Raw genomic sequence first — 16,298 nt, 5'->3', positions numbered from 1 at the left:
GCAGTGCACAACCAGTGTAACTGTACTGGGCAGCCATGCCACAGCATTCGTACCCCTGACTCCATAAGTTATTTCTATCTGTTCCCCTCTTTCCCCTCTTCTCAACCTCTTGTCCCTTCTTAGTCCTCTGTTATGTTAAAGCTGATTTTCCCTCAAAATCAATGAGCCAAGGGACCACATTGTAACCTGTTGCCCAGATTTCCCCCAGTTACAACCACACACCCTTGCACAGTCACCTCCCACATTATACCCGGGTGTTTGATAGAATACTGCAGAAATGATGGCACGTCATTCCATGATCAGGTTATAAAGTCACAGCGGCTTCTGTCTTGATCATTTTCTCTCTCCTGCTCTCTTGTATCTCTCTCTCTGGAGGAAGCCATGTCATAAGAAATCTTGCAGTAAGATCCACTAACAAGGAACTGAAGCTTCCTGCCAACATATACATGAGTGAGTTCAGAAACAGACGGCCTCCCCCAGACCCAGGCGATCTTCAGATGACTGCAACCCTGGCTCACCCACAGCTAAGCTGCTCCTGGATTTCTGACCCACAGAAATCATGAGATAATAAATGTTTGTTGTTTTCAAACTAATAAGTCTGGGGTTACTGGATACACAGCAACAGATATTGAAGGTAGGCAAAGCACGTGTTGGGTCAGATCAAGTCAGCCCCTCACACTCACAGAATCACCTCCACTGAGCTGGGTTCAGATGTTCTTTCCCAAATTTTATCAGAAGGGGTTATAAGAAACAGCCATGTAGAATGTGCCACCAATTTTGCAGCACACCTGAACAGTTTACTGCTTCATTAATTTTGTGCTGCTCTTTGTAAGGGGCATGTGAGAAATACTTAAAAACAGGATTTTCCTTCATTTAAGTATTCATTATGGGGACTCCTGCAGTTACGTGTTTACCTAGAGAAGCAAAAATCTCCGCTTATAATATTAGTCCTCTCTCTTTAATATTCATCCCACATTCACACAAGGGTCCATCCCTTCCTCTTCTATCAACATCTTTGTTGTTCAACCTTTCCCTGGTTGACAGAGGATCAATACCCTAGGAACACAGTGAAAAGTGATTGCAAAGTATAATTGCAGATATTACAGAGAAAGGAGGCAGGATTTCATAAAGTCTACGAGAGCGAGGTTGAGGAACTGCTGGCTTCGTGTGCAAAGGGTTTGAGGAATGCGTATTGGGGAGCGTTAGAGCAGTTAACAGCTGAAGAGAGGAAAACAGCCAGGACATGATACCATGAAGACTTTGAAAAGATCGGTTTGAATATCAAAGGAATAAGAGAGGCTCTCTAGAAAATTGATAAAGTCCTCAAAGAGTTTTTGCAAAAAAAAAATAACACTTTTATGATCATGCTGCAAAAGTCAAACATGAATTTGAGAAAGTTATTCCATTCTACCATATACTTTTGTTGGGAAAATTCCACCAAAAAAGTCAGCCCTTGCTTTACTATGTTCATTCAACCAGCAGACTGATAGTTGCATCTGCAAATCCAATTTTGTTAAGTGTACAATAAACTTGTTTTTAATGATTTTTGCTTTCACTTTTTAAGGAGCAGTACAATAAAGCTCTGTTATAAATATTAACTGTGAAATGTTTGTCCCATCTTTAAAGCCAATTTAAAGTAGCCCTTTTCTACTTCCAAGTATACCAAGGTATCAAAGACTAAAGCTAGCAGAGGGGGGAAAAAAAAAACATTTTTCTCCTAAGGACCTGGACTGTGGCCTCCTTCCTGATATCTGAGCTTTGTACCTTTCAGATTTGACTTTTTGCCCAGACTTCTGGGAAGCTAAAGATGGTTCTGCTCCCAATTCCAGGGTGTGGGTTTTTTCCCACACCACCGAGCCATTCTGGTCTGTCCTACGATTCCACTGAGTTTTGACACTAACTACCGAGTGGTAGCAGCAGATTCCCCAGATTAAGGGCTCAGTCTGACAAAACTGCCTCCAACCCTGATGCCAATCACGAGTCCAGGTTGTTACCTCTGCTTCCAACTGATAAGTTATAGGTTGGAGGTTTCATCGACCCCCTCGTTTCATGTGTGCTAAGTTCCTTCAATCGTGTCCAACTCTTTATGACCCTATGGACTGTAGCCCGCCAGGTTCTTCTGTCCACGGGATTCTCAGGGCATGAATACTGGAGTGGGTTTGCCATGCCCTCCTCCAAGGGATCTTCCCAACCCAGGGATTGAACCTGAGTCTCTTGCATCTCCTGTATTGGCAGGCAGGTTCGTACCACCAGCGCCACCTAGGAAGGCCGACCTCCCTCTCTGAGTTCAATCAATTTGCTAGAGTGGCTCACAGAACTCAGAGAAACATTTTACTTACTAGGTTACTGATTTATTATAAAAGGCTGCTACTCGGGAACAGCCAGATGGAAGAGATCCACAGGGCAAAGTACATGGGAAGGGGCACAAAGTTTCCATGCCCTCTCTGAGCACACCACTCTCAGAGCATCAACACCATTCACCAACCTGGAAGCTCTCCAAACCTGCCCTTTGCGTTTTTAAAGAGACTTCATTACAGACGCATAATTGATTAAATCATTGGCCATTGGTGATTGATTCCACCTCCAGCCCCTCTCTCCTTCCAGAGGTCAGGTGAGTGGGGCTAAAACTTTCAACATTCTAATCACTTTGTTGATTCTCTAATCAACCAATGAATCCCATCCTTCCATGCAGTCCAATTCACCTCATTAACATAACAAAAGAGCACTTTTGTCTCTCTCAGCACTTAGGAAATTCCAAAGGTTTTAGGAGCTCTGTGCCAGAAATGGGGACAAAGACCAAATAAATATTTCTTATTACAAATCACAATACGACACTAAGTCAAACTCTGCGGCTCTCACGTTTTGTTGTTGTTCAGTCACTAAGTTGCGTCTGACTCTGCGACCTCGTGGACTGCAGCATGCCAGGCTTCTCTGTCCTTCACTAGCTCCTGGAGTTTGCTCAGACTTTATGCTTGGTCCCAAATTTTCTTGGTATCCATCCTTCACTAAAAAACAATTGAATATGTATGTTGTAGACAAGTGTCTCAGATCTTTTGTAGAATGAGGCAGCACATTAATTATGAACAAGCTCTGAAGCTGCCCCTTGGAAGATCAGCACAGAGTTTCATCACCCTTCTCAGCCTGCTGATTGTCATTGACAGGGTTAGTCCCATGCTGCTTCCCCCAGCCTCCTTTCTTATTTTTTCTAACACACGGTACTCTGGTTAATTGTCTTCCTACATTTCTGTCCTTTCCTTCTGGCTTCCCTTTTTTCAATATAGAAATTTCCCTTCCTGGAACATTTGCTCTATTTCATATGTGTCCAGACAGTGTCCAGAAAGCTGTGCATGCTAAATCACTTGAGTTGTGTCCAACTCTGTGCGACCCTATGGAGTGTAGCCCCCCAGGCTCCTCCATCCATGGGATTCTCCAGGCAAGAATACTGGAGTGGGTTGCCGTGCCCTCCTCCAGGGGATCTTCCCGATGCAGGGATCAAACCCACATTCCCTGCATTTCAGGAGGATTCTTTACTGCTAGGCCACCAGGGAAGTCCTGTCTAGAAAGCTGCAATTGTCCAAAAGCCATATTGTCCAAGTCAACAAAGTTTATCTTAAGACCACTCTAGAGTTACTTGTTCTGATGTCCACTCTCTCAGCTCACCAGACACACACTCATTTTATTTTTTAGCCTATATTTAAGGTAGGCAAAAGCAAAAGAACAATGCAATGAGTACCTGTGTGCCCTATCCAGCTTAAGCAATAAAATGTGGCTACTACGTTTTAGAGATAATGCCTTCTACCTCTAGCTCATTTTCAATTATTAAAAGAAGCAGGCAGAAGGGTTGTATTTGAAGGCAGCCTGGGAATTGTTGCAATCACAAATAATGAACATAGGGACCATAATTTCTGGTTTGTGTGTACTCCCACAGGTATTTAATCATCCTTACATTCTGATGAGGTGTCTATTGTTCTTTCCATTTAGAGATGAGTAAAAAGGTTAAGTTGATGAGTTGGTGATGGGCAAGGAAACCTGGTGTGCTGCTGTCTATAGGGTCACAAAGAGTCAGACATGACTGAGCGACTGACCTGAAAAAGGTTAAGAGATTACCTGATGTAATAGATGCAATAGGAAGACATGGACCACAGAGCAGATGCTTGGGTTTGAATCCTGACTCCAACATGCGCTAAGAGTGTAATGCAGGCCCAATTACTTAAATGTTTTATGACTCTAGACTTCTCATCTCTAAAATGGGGGTAATAACATTACTTACTTCATGAGGTTTTCCTAAAGATTAAATTTATGCTTAGAAGGAGAGCCTGGCACATTATAAGCGATATGAGGTGCTGCTGCTGTCACTGCTACCATTATTTCTAGGATTGTTATTATTACCTGAATTGCCAAGAAAGGAGAGCTGTATTCTCCTACATAATTCTCTATCTCCAAGAGTCTCAAATGCCTGTAGCCAGTAGGCAGCTATAGCCAATCAGCTTCTACCGCAGATTTAGCTACACCCCAGGCTCAGAACCCAGTCATCTGGTACTTAAGTAGCCCATAGCCTGCTGTTCGAGATTCATCTTGTCAGTCTTGGTGTTTGGCCCCATTCTGATCTTGTGCCCTATGGACACTAGGGATCTGTCCTATGCCTATGTCTTGCAACCAGACCTTCCTAAAGCAAAACGCCTGCTGAGAGTACTGTCTCTGGCACATCCTTGCCTGGCTGGTGGGACCTCTTGAGCTTCTGCTCATACCACCATCACTTGAAGCCCCCCGCCCAGTGAACATGACGGGTCTCTGGAACTGAGACCTCCCATGGTCTTTATCAGCCCACCAATAACTAGGTCTTCTTCTGACTAGAGGCAGTCAGTTTGGGAATGCCACTTCTTCATTTCTACCAACTTCCACTTTCCCTTTTAACTACATAATTCGATTTTTTTTTTAAATCAACGGCTTCTTGCTAATCAACCTCCTCCCTTGGCATTTGCCCACTAAGCTTATAAAGCAATCCAAAGCACTGGGCTAGGTTAGGCCTTTGCACAAATGCAATTGCACTTTTATTGCTGCCATAATTTTGAGTTGCTGAGTAATGAGATTGATTTCTCAGAGAAGTGAAAGGCAAATATGTGGCCACTCAGCAGCCAGCTTCTGTTTCTTTATAATTTGGTGCTGCCAAGGACTGTGTCTTGTTTTTCTTCCTTTCTGGTCATGGCAACCTCAATAGTCGAGAACTGCTGGGTTGGGTTTCAACCCAAGCAAGCTATGCCTGGTCCTATTTATTATTTTAAAGATTTACGTGGAGGGGCAAGATTTCCTGAAATGCGCAGAAGGAGCTTGGCAGACTCTCTGTCCAGCAAAATAACTATTTAATTGGTGAAAATTATTTATTAAAAAGTATTTAAATTCTCTAGAAATTGTCCTAAGGGTGTACAGCAATGGGAGAAGCATTCATTCCAGGAAATCCACTACACCTCAGTAAGAACAGTGGGAGCCTATGGCATTTGAGCCACACCTCACTCCATTGCTCCCTACCCCCGGCAGCACATTACAGAAGCTCTGCCCCAAGTCACTGTGGCCGAGAAGAAGCTTCTCTCTCCTTCCAGCTGCCAGTGGAACTTCTGTTTCATCTTCGCAGGGGCAGGCTACTGGTTTTTCTCATCCCTCTCCCCAGCCCCAGGTTGCAGAAATTCTATTCTGGTTGATTCTGCAGAGAGGACAGGTCACAAAAATAGAAGAAGAAAATAGAAGACTTGGACAGTGCTATAAACCAACTAGGACTAAAAGACATCTATAAACCACTCGACCTAATGGCGGCAGAATACACATTCTACTTACACACACATGGAGCATTCTCTAGGATAGGCCTTATTCTATGAACAAAACAAGTCTAAATAAGGAATCAAATTAGAAATCAATATCAGAAGGAAACATGGGAATTTTAAAATATGTGGAGATTAAACAAAATACCACTATTTAACCAATGGGGCAAAAAATGAATTATAAGGAAAATTAGAAAATACTTTGAGATGAGTGAAAACAAATATACAACATATCAAAACTTATGGAATGTATGAAAATAGTGCTCTGAGGGAAATTTACAGCTGTAAACACCTTTTTTTAAAAAATAAGAAAGAATGCAAATCAATAACCTAGTCTTTCAACTAGGAAAATAAGAGTAAGCTAAATCCCTTTTTAAAAGCAGAAGGAAAGAAATAATAAAGATTAGAGCAGGGGAAAAAATGAAATAAAGAATAGAAAAACAGTGTAGAAAATAAAAACCAACATTTGATTCTTTAAAAAGACTAAAAAAATTGGCAAACCTTTAGCTAGAGTGACCAAGAAAAAAGGAGAAGATACTTAATACTAATATGAGAACATCACTACAGACCTTATAGAGATAGAAAGAATGATGCTTCCCTGGTGGCTCAGAGGTTAAAGCATCTGCCTGGAATGTGGGAGACCCAGGTTCGATCCCTGGGTCGGGACGATCCCCTGGAGAAGGAAATGGCAACCCACTCCAGTACTCTTGCCTGGAGAATCCCATGGAGGGAGGAGCCAGGTAGGCTACAGTCCATGGGGTCCCAAAGAGTCAGACACTACTGAGTGACTAAAACCAACCATGAATAACTGTATACTAACACATCAGATAAAACAGATGAAATAGGAACTTCTTAGAAAAACACAAATTACCAAAACTGATCCAAGAAGACATAGAAAATCTGAATATACTTGCAACAAGTACAGAAATTGAATTAGTAATTTTAAAACTTCCCACAAGCAAAAGCGTAGGCCCAAATAATGCACCAGTAAATTCAACCAAAACTCAAAGAATCAATACCAATCCTTCATAAAATCTTCCAAAAAATAGAAGAATACTTTTCAATTCGTTCTATGATGTCATTACTACTCTGATATCAAAACAAAACAAAAGCACCACTAGAAAATTATATACCAGTATAACTTAAACAATATATTTGGACAAATAGGTAACAAAATACTAGCAAACTGATTAAACAACATGTGAAATGTATTATATGCAATAAACAAATGAGATTTATCCCAGGAAAGCAAATTGGTTTAATGTCTGAAAATCAATTCATAATGATTTGAATAATGTACCACATTAATCGAATAAATGAAAAAAAAAGATAATCTCAAAAGATGCAGAAAAATAATTTGACAGAATCCAATACCTTTTCAATAGGGTATTGAAACTACCATACAATTGTACTCATATCACCGCTAGCAAAGTAATGCTCAAAATTCTCCAAGCCAGGCTTCAATAGTATGTGAACCAGGAACTTCCAGATGTTCAAGCTGGATTTAGAAAAGGCAGAGGAACCAGAGACCAAATTGCCAACATCCGCGGGATCATCAAAAAAGCAAGAGAGTTCCAGAAAAACATCTACTTCTGCTTTATTGACTATGCCAAAGCCTTTGACTGTGTGGATCACAACAAACTTTGGAAAATTCTGAAAGAGATGGGAATACCAGACCACCTGACCTGCCTCCTGAGAAATCTGTCTGCAGGTCAAGAAGCAACAGTTAGAACTAGACATGGAGCAACAGACTGGTTCCAAATCGGGAAATGAGTACATCAAGGCTGTATATTGTCACCCTGCTTATTTAACTTGTATGCAGAGTACATCAAGAGAAATGCTGGGTTGGATGAAGCATAAGCTGGAATCAAGATTGCAGGGAGAAATATCAATAACCTCAGATATGTGGATGACACCACCCTTATGGCAGAAAGCGAAAAAGAACTAAAGAGCCTCTTGATGAAAGTGAAAGAGGAAAGTGAAAAAGATGGCTTAAAACTCAACATTCAGAAAATTAAGATTATGGCATCTGGTCCCATCATTTTATGGCGAATAGATGGGGAAACAATGGAAACAGTGACAGACTTTAATTTTCTGGGCTCCAAAATCACTGCAGATGGTGATTGCAGCCATGAAATTAAAAGATGCTTGCTCCTTGGAAGAAAAGTTATGACCAACCTAGACAGCATATTAAAAAGCACATTACTTTGCCAACAAAGGTCCGTCTAGTCAAAGCTATCATTTTTCCAGTAGTCAAGTATGAATGTGAGAGTTAGACTCTAAAGAAAGCTGAGCACCGAAGAATTGATGTTTTTGAATTGTGGTATTAGAGAAGACTCTTGAGAGTCCTTTGGACTGCAAGGAGATCCAACCAGTCCATCCTGAAGGAAATCAGTCCTGAATGTTCATTGGAAGGACTGATATTAAAGCTGAAGCTCCAATACTTTGGCCACGTGATGCAAAAAACTGACTCATTTGAAAAGACTCTGATGCTGGGAAGGATTGAAGGCAGGAAGAGAAGGGATGACAGAGGATAAGGTTGGATGGAATCACAGACTCACTGGACATGAGCTTGAGAAGGCTCCAGGAGTTGGTGATGGACAGGGGAGCCTGGTGTGCTGCAGTCCCTGGGGTCACAAAGAGTCAGACATGACTGAGCAACTGAATTGAACTGAATACCTTTTCATAATAAAATAATAAAAACTCAAGATACTCTAAACAGAAGGAAAATTTTTCAACTTGCGAAAAGGATCTAACAGAATCCAGAGCATCATACTTAATAGTAAAAGTCTGAGTGCTTTTCCCCTAATATCAGGATGTCTACTCTTGCCACTTCTATTCAGTATTGCATGGCGGAGGAGGGAGTTCCTAAGATTTCAGCCAGTATTATTAGACAAGAAAGAGAAATAAAAACATCCATATTGGAAAGGAAGAAGTTAAAATGTCTCTTTTTTGAATGGCATGGTTTTATATATAAGAAGTCCCAAGAACCCACTAAAAATAACACGAAAATAATAACTGGGCTTCCCTGGTAGCTCAGATGGTAAAGCGTCTGCCTACAATGTGGGGAGACCCGGGTTCGATCCCTGGGTCGGGAAGATCCCCTGGAGGAGGAAATGGCAACCCACTCCAGTACTTTTGCCTGGAAAATCCCATGGACTGAGGAAGTCCCAAGAACCCACTAAAAATAACATGAAAATAATAATTAAGCTCAGCCAAATTGCAATAATTTATAAAAATTGCTTTATTTATATACATTGCAATAAACACTATGAAACATTTAATAAATCAATTCCATTTACAATAGCACTGCTATTTCATACTATAGTAACATGAAAAAATATTTAGAAAAAAAAGTACAAGACTTGTACACTTAAAACTACAAAACATGGTTGAAAGAAATTAAAGAAGATCTAAGTGAATGTGAAGGCATGCCATGTTCATGGATCAGAAGGATTCGTATTAAGAGAGCAATACCCACAAAATTAATCTACAGATTTAATGCAACCTCTATCAGAATTATAACTTATTTTTTTTTTGCAGAAATAGAAAAGCTGATCTTCAAATTCATATGGACATTAAAGGGACCCAGAATGCCAAAAGAATCTTGTGAAAAGAAAAAGAAAAGTTGGAAAACTCATGCTCCTCAACTTCAAAAATTGCTGCAAAATTGAACTGCAATCAAGACACTGTGTACTGATATAAGGATAGATCGATAGAATTAAATTGAGATTCTAGAACTAAACTTTTACATTTTTAATCAGTTGATTTTCAACAAGACTGACAAGACAATTCAATAGAGAAAGAACACTCAACAAATGGAGCTGGGACAACTGAATATCCACATCGTATATTACCAATTCAAGTATACACAAATGCTTGATTTTTGAGATTAAGTTCTTGTTCTTACCTCTTTCCACAAGGAAACAAGTAAATAAAGTATAAAATAATAATAGTAATTTGAACCAGAGATCAAATTGCCAACATCCATTGGATCATAGAAAAAGGACGAGAATTCCAGAAAAACATCTTTTTCTACTTTATCGACTATACTAAAGCCTTTACCTGTGCGGATCAAACAAATTGTGGAAAATTCTTAATGAGATGGGAATACCAGACTACCTTAGCTGCCTCCTGAGAAATCTGTCTGCAGGTCAAGAAGCAACAGTTAGAACCAGACATGGAACAATGGACTGGTCCAAAATTGGGAAAGGAGTACATCAAGGCTGTATATTGTCACCGTGCTTATTTAACTTATATGCAGAGTACATCATGTGAAATGCCAGGCTGGTTGAAGCACAAGCTGGAATCAAGATTGGCAGGAGAAATATCAATAACCTCAGATATAAGTGCAGAAGAACTAAAGAGTCTCTTGATGAAGCTGAAAGAGGAGAGTCAAAAAGTTGGCTTAAAACTCAACATTCAGAAAACTGAGATCATGGCATCTGGTCCCATCGCTTCATGGTAAATAGATGGAGAAACAGTGGAAACAGTGACAGACTTTATTTTTCTGGGCTCCAAAATCACTGCAGATGGTTACTGCAGCCATGAAATTAAAAGATGCTTGCTCCTTGGAAGAAAAGCTATGACCAACCTAGACAGCATATTAAAAAAGCATTACTTTGCTGACAAAGGTCCCTCTAGTCAAAGCTATGGTTTTTCCAGTGGTAATGTGTGGATGTGAGATTTGGACCATAAAGAAAGCTGAGTGCTGAAGAATTGATCCTTTTGAACTGTGGTGTTGAAGAAGACTCTTGAGAGTCACTTGGACAGCAAGATCAAATCAGTCCATCCTAAAGGAAATGAGTCCTGAATGTTCATTGGAAGGACTGAAGCTGAAGCTCCAATACTTTGGCCACATGATGTGAAGGGTTGACTCATTAGAAAAGACCCTGATGCTGGGTAGAGTTGAAGGCAGGAGGAGAAGGGGACGACAGAGGATGAGGTGGTTGGATGGCATCACTGACTCGATGGACATGAGTTTGAGCAAGGTCTGGGAATTGGTGATGGACAGGGAAGCCTGGCATGCTGCAGTCCATGGGGTCACAAAGAGTCAGACACGACTGAGTGAACTGAATTGATCTGAATAATTTGTCACTTAATATTTTTAATACTATGGGTAATCTATGGGTGAGCCATATAGCATAAATACCTACCTAAAAACCAGAATATCATCAGTATTGCTACATCCACCTACATGTTCCTCCTTATCCTGTCTCCTTCCTTGCATCAAAAGGAATAATGCTTTTCCTGAGTTCTGTGTTTACCATTCTTTGGCATCTTGTGAAACAGCTTGGTGTTAGGCTGGCAGCCCAGGAACTTCATTGCCTAGATTTCTGCCATGGTGGTAGGCAGCTTCTAAAACGACTGCCAGTGATTCCAGCCAGCTGGCGTATTTACTCTTTTGTGTAATTTCCTTCCCTGGAGTAAGGACTGGACTTAAAGCCTAGATTCTCTTCTAAGGAGACTGTGGCAACCATGATGAGATGCCATTTCCAGCACTGGATTGCAGAAAGATTCTAGCAGGCATCCTGTCCACTCTCTCCTGCTGTTTCTCTTGCTGGCCCTGATAGAAGCCAAGGGCCATGTTTTGAGCTTGTGCTATGGTAAGTCTCAATACCCTCAGTCCGACAAGCCCAAGGACGTGAATCCTGTCAACAGCCACACGAGTGAGCTTGAGAACAGATCCTCCTCTAGGTGAGCCTTGAGATGGCTGGCATCCCAGTGGACAATGTGAGCGGAGACTTCTGAGGAACCCTGAGCAAGAGGACCCAGCAAAGCAACACCTAGATTTCTGACCCACAGAAACTGTGAAATAGTTTTGTTGTCTTAAGCGGCTGGATTTGGGGTTGCAGTAGTCTCCCTTTATCCACAGGAGATACATGCTAAGACCATCAGTGGTTGCCTAGACCATGAATGGCACCAAACCCTGTCTATGCTATGTTTTTTCCTGTATATGATACCTATGGTAAAATTTCATATGTAAATTAAGCAATTTATAATAAGAAGAAGAAAATAATGCTGGATGGCATCACCGACTCGATGGACATGAGTTTGAGTGAACTCTGGGAGTTGGGGATGGACAGGGAGGCCTGGCATGCTGCGATTCATGGGGTCCCAAAGAATCAGACTGAGTGACTGAACTGAACTGAAGAAAATAATAGTCGTTAATAATAAAATAGAACAAATATGCTGTAATAAAAGTTTTGTGAATGTGGCCTTTCTCTCTCCCTCCTTTTCTCTCTCTCTGTCTAAATATCTTATGGTATGCTGAACAGACAGATGATTCACACCCTAGGCAGGACAGACAGAACAGTGACAGATTTCATTACACTACTCAGAATGACAGGTAACTTCCAACTTATGAATTGCTTATTCCTGGAACTTTCCATTTAGTATTTTTGGACCACGGTTGACCATGGGTACCTGAAGCCACAGAAGGTGAAACTGCAAACAAAGGGCTACTACTGGGAATTTGTTATGCAGCAAAAGGTAACTAATACGGGCATTTCACTAGTGATCTGGGACAAATAACAATTTCTGCACCTCGGTTTCATAGCTATAAAATGAGGTTATCTTCTCATTGTGTCTAGAGAGGATAACATAAGTTAATACATAAAAGGCTTAAAATAGCTTGTGGTGCATAATAAGTGCTCAGTAAGTGTTAGCTATCTGTTTGGGTTGTATATGTATGGATTCTTCACTGGAGGTGCACCCAAGACCTAACCTCTTCTCACTTTAGAATGAACACACTCTGCTGATGTTGGGATATTGGAAAGGAGCTATAGGTCTACAACATCTATGCGTGTTATAGGAGTTCTTCTTTTTTTTTTTTCCCTGAGGTAGAGGACTGGTTTCAGGAACTGATCCCCCACTGATAAGATACAATTTATTGAAGTGCAAGACATATGCTCTGCTAGTCTGTGGGGTTCAATACCACATAAGTTAAGGGATTCTGGCTGGGATTTGAAGATTCACGCAGACCCCTCATCTAAATGTGAGGGTCTGTGGTCCTGTCTGCCTGGGCTCCCTCTAGGACAGGGCTCTGTTACTCTAGAATCCTGCATTTCCTCCTCTGTTAAGCAGGAATTCCCAGAAACCACCCTCCCTTAGAACAGTGTCTCCAGACTAGGCTGATGGTATTAGTCCCATGAATGTTTAGTAAGTACAGATTCCCAGTCCTCACTCCAGACCGCTTGAATCCCAACCTCCTGGGGAAGAGTCTGGAATCTATTTTTAACAAGCACCTCCAGGTAATTCTTCTCATCAACCAACTTTGGGAAACACTGTCTCAGAACATTTTGCTTTCATCTTTCCCCTGGTTCTGGGCTGGTAAGTAACTGCCCATGGCAGACATCACTAATTGATCACAAGACTCTTTCATACCAAACCTGGTCAAGACCTCAGAATCCTTAACAAGCACTTCATGCAGCCTCTATTCATCAGATGATACTGGAGATGAAATGCAATTGCTGTCTCCGCCCTGGTTAATATAAACTCATATGATGTTGACATTTTCCCGATCTGCTGATAATGGATCTGCAAGAAGTCCAGGTGTAAAGACTTTAGGAGAATGCAACTCCATCTGGGACTTCATGTTCACAACTGAGTGACACCTCTACAGACAAAACCTTCTGCTGCTGCTGCTGCTGCTAAGTTGCTTCAGTCATGTCGGACTCTGTGTGACCCCATCGATGGCAGCCCACCAGGCTCCCCCGTCCCTGGGATTCTCCAGGCAAGAACACTGGAGTGGGTTGCCATTTCCTTCTCCAATGCATGAAAGTGAAAAGTGAAAGTGAAGTCGCTCAGTCGTGTCCGACTCCTAGCGACCCCATGGACTGCAGCCTACCAGGCTCCTCCATCCATGGGATTTTCCAGGCAAGAGTACTGGAGTGGGGTGCCATTGCCTTCTCCCACAGAACCTTCTGAGAGAGGTCAAAAGTCCTCATGGCAGACCTTATTCTGTTTCTCCAGATAATATGTCCACTATGGCTGTGAGGTGTGGTAGATAAATAGTGATGTGAGTATGACTGCTCGCCATCCTAAGAGGACATTAGGAAAGTGTTGGGTGGTTTTGTGGGCTTTTGAAAGTGAAGGCTTTTATAAGTCTTCGTCAAATATAGCCCTTTGTATTGAGCTTAGATGTCTGTGATGGTAACAGGTCCATAAAACTTCCTTGATTTCTGAGAAGTGTCTCTATTTTCTTTATGTTATCCCAAGATGCCGAAGTATCACTCTTGCTAAAGAACCTGGCTGGAGCAGGATCAGGTAACAGAGTAAGAGAGCGCCTGTCCTTGATACACACCGAGGCTAGTGGAGGAGACAAACAAGGAGTCGTGATACTGCAGCAATGGATTCCCACTGTGAGCCGCTGGGACCTATTAGGGCAGACGGCAGGGAAAGGCTAAGGCTGTCCTGGAATGGGGATCGGGAAATGAGTGCAGAGATGAAAAAGGCAGCTCTAGCAGACCCTACTAGGTAAGAAAGGGTTTGTCCCCTGGAGGAGTTAGGGAGTACGAAAAGGCACTCCAAACAAACACTTCCACATCGAAGCCTATGACTGTTGTCTTCTGAGAGCCAGTGGGGAGTGCCGGTATGGCTGGAGAACAGTCTGTATGCTCAGAGGGGGAAAGGGATGAGGAGGGCAGGATATGGCTGCCCATGGAGCTGGAGAGGGCAGCAACTGGTTGATCCATAAGAGATTTTATGATATTTGGATTTATGGGTTCTTAATTGAACAACTGTGTCCTGCTTGACCGTCCTAGGAAAAGTCACCAGTCCATAAACCTGTACACGTGGAACTTCCGTTGAACGTTTCGGTGCCTCTCTTTTAAATATGAAGGGCAATCAGACTCATCAGATGTTTGAGGGACCACTCTGTCATGAAAGAAAGACTAATATAAGCAAACAGGAAAAAAAATCAGAGGGAATAGAAACAATGTAGAGAGAAAAGAGCCCTGTGTATAATTAACATCCCCAGAGATATAGGGGAAGGCACTGCACCCTTAAAACAAGAAAATATAATCCTTGAAGAGGAAAAACTAAAAGAGCTCTTGAAAATTAAAAAATGTGTAACAAGCGAGCAACTCGTTAGAATGGTATTAAGAATAAGTTAAGGGAAACTCCAAAGAGAAGCCCAGAATGCCAAAGAAATGGAAAATAAGATAAAGTATAATAAGATTATAACACCAACAAGGAGAGTCAATGTTTGACCAACAGAAGCTCCAGAAAGAGAGAAACAAAAAGGGGGAATTATTGAAGCAATTAACCAGGACATGAATTTCCAGATTGAAAGGGCCACCAAGTACCAGAACAAAGAATAGAAAACATCACCCACCCACTAATATTCAAAAATATTAGGAACAAGATAGCATCAGATTTCTCAATATCAGCATTCACACAAGCTAGAAACAATGGAGAAGTACCTTGAAATTTTTGAGTCAGGGAGAGATGATTTCCATTCTATAACTTTATATTCTGCCAAACTATTAATCAAGTGTGAGTATACAATAGAAAATCGCCTCCCACATTCAAGATCTCAAAAATACTGCCTCCCTTAAAACCTTCCTAAGAAAACTGCTGAAGGATATTCTCCACCAAGATGAGGGAGAAAATCAAAAAGAGAAAGACCAGGATCCAGGAAATAAAGAATTTAATACAGGAGTGAGTCAAGGGAATTCCCAATTTGATGATGAAGGGAAGGAAGTTCCAGGATGACAGATGAGTGAGAGGCCAAGAGGCAGCAGGAGGACCAAGAAAAGAATTAAACCAATATACAATTTTTAGTATATAATTTTTATGTGTCAACATATTTAAGAGAAAATTATAATTCTGCCAGGGACCTTGGGGATAAAACAGTGATGGGTACATAAAAACCAAGTAAATGACAAATCAAGGCAATTATAACCCAAGGAAAACAACAAACTATGTACAGTAAAGGAAACACAATCATGATACACCATGTAATTCAAGCTGAGGTTAATATAACCGTAATAATATAAACATTGAATACTAATATTACCAAAAAATGATAATATAATCATATCAGGAGGATAGAAAGAAATGTGTTTGGGAGGATAAGAAAGATAAATCCTCTTCTTACACAAAAAGAAGTTAATAAATGGTAAGTAGATTTTTAAAAAACAGAGTAAGAATGTTATTCAGAAATATGGAGTTAATACTAGAAGAAAACAGCTAAAAGATTTGGAAATGATTGCCTTGAGGGAGAAAAAAACCAGGAGAAAGGAAAAATGCTGCCTTCCCTTCAAAGACTTATCTGGATATTTGTTCTTTTAAACTAAGTACATGAAATTTAAATATGGACTGCATATTAGATGATAGCACAGAATTAACATTAAATTTCCTAGTTATTATTATGGTATTATTTTTATATAGGAGAATTCCTTTAATTCTTAGGAGATGCATGATGAAGTATGTAGGTATAAATGACACAGTGTAATATGTGAAGTGAAGTGTCACTGTCAT

Source organism: Bos indicus x Bos taurus, chromosome 3 (assembly GCF_003369695.1).
Source record: "Bos indicus x Bos taurus breed Angus x Brahman F1 hybrid chromosome 3, Bos_hybrid_MaternalHap_v2.0, whole genome shotgun sequence".
Classification (NCBI taxonomy): Eukaryota; Metazoa; Chordata; class Mammalia; order Artiodactyla; family Bovidae; genus Bos; species Bos indicus x Bos taurus.
This window is presented reverse-complemented; position numbering follows the sequence as displayed.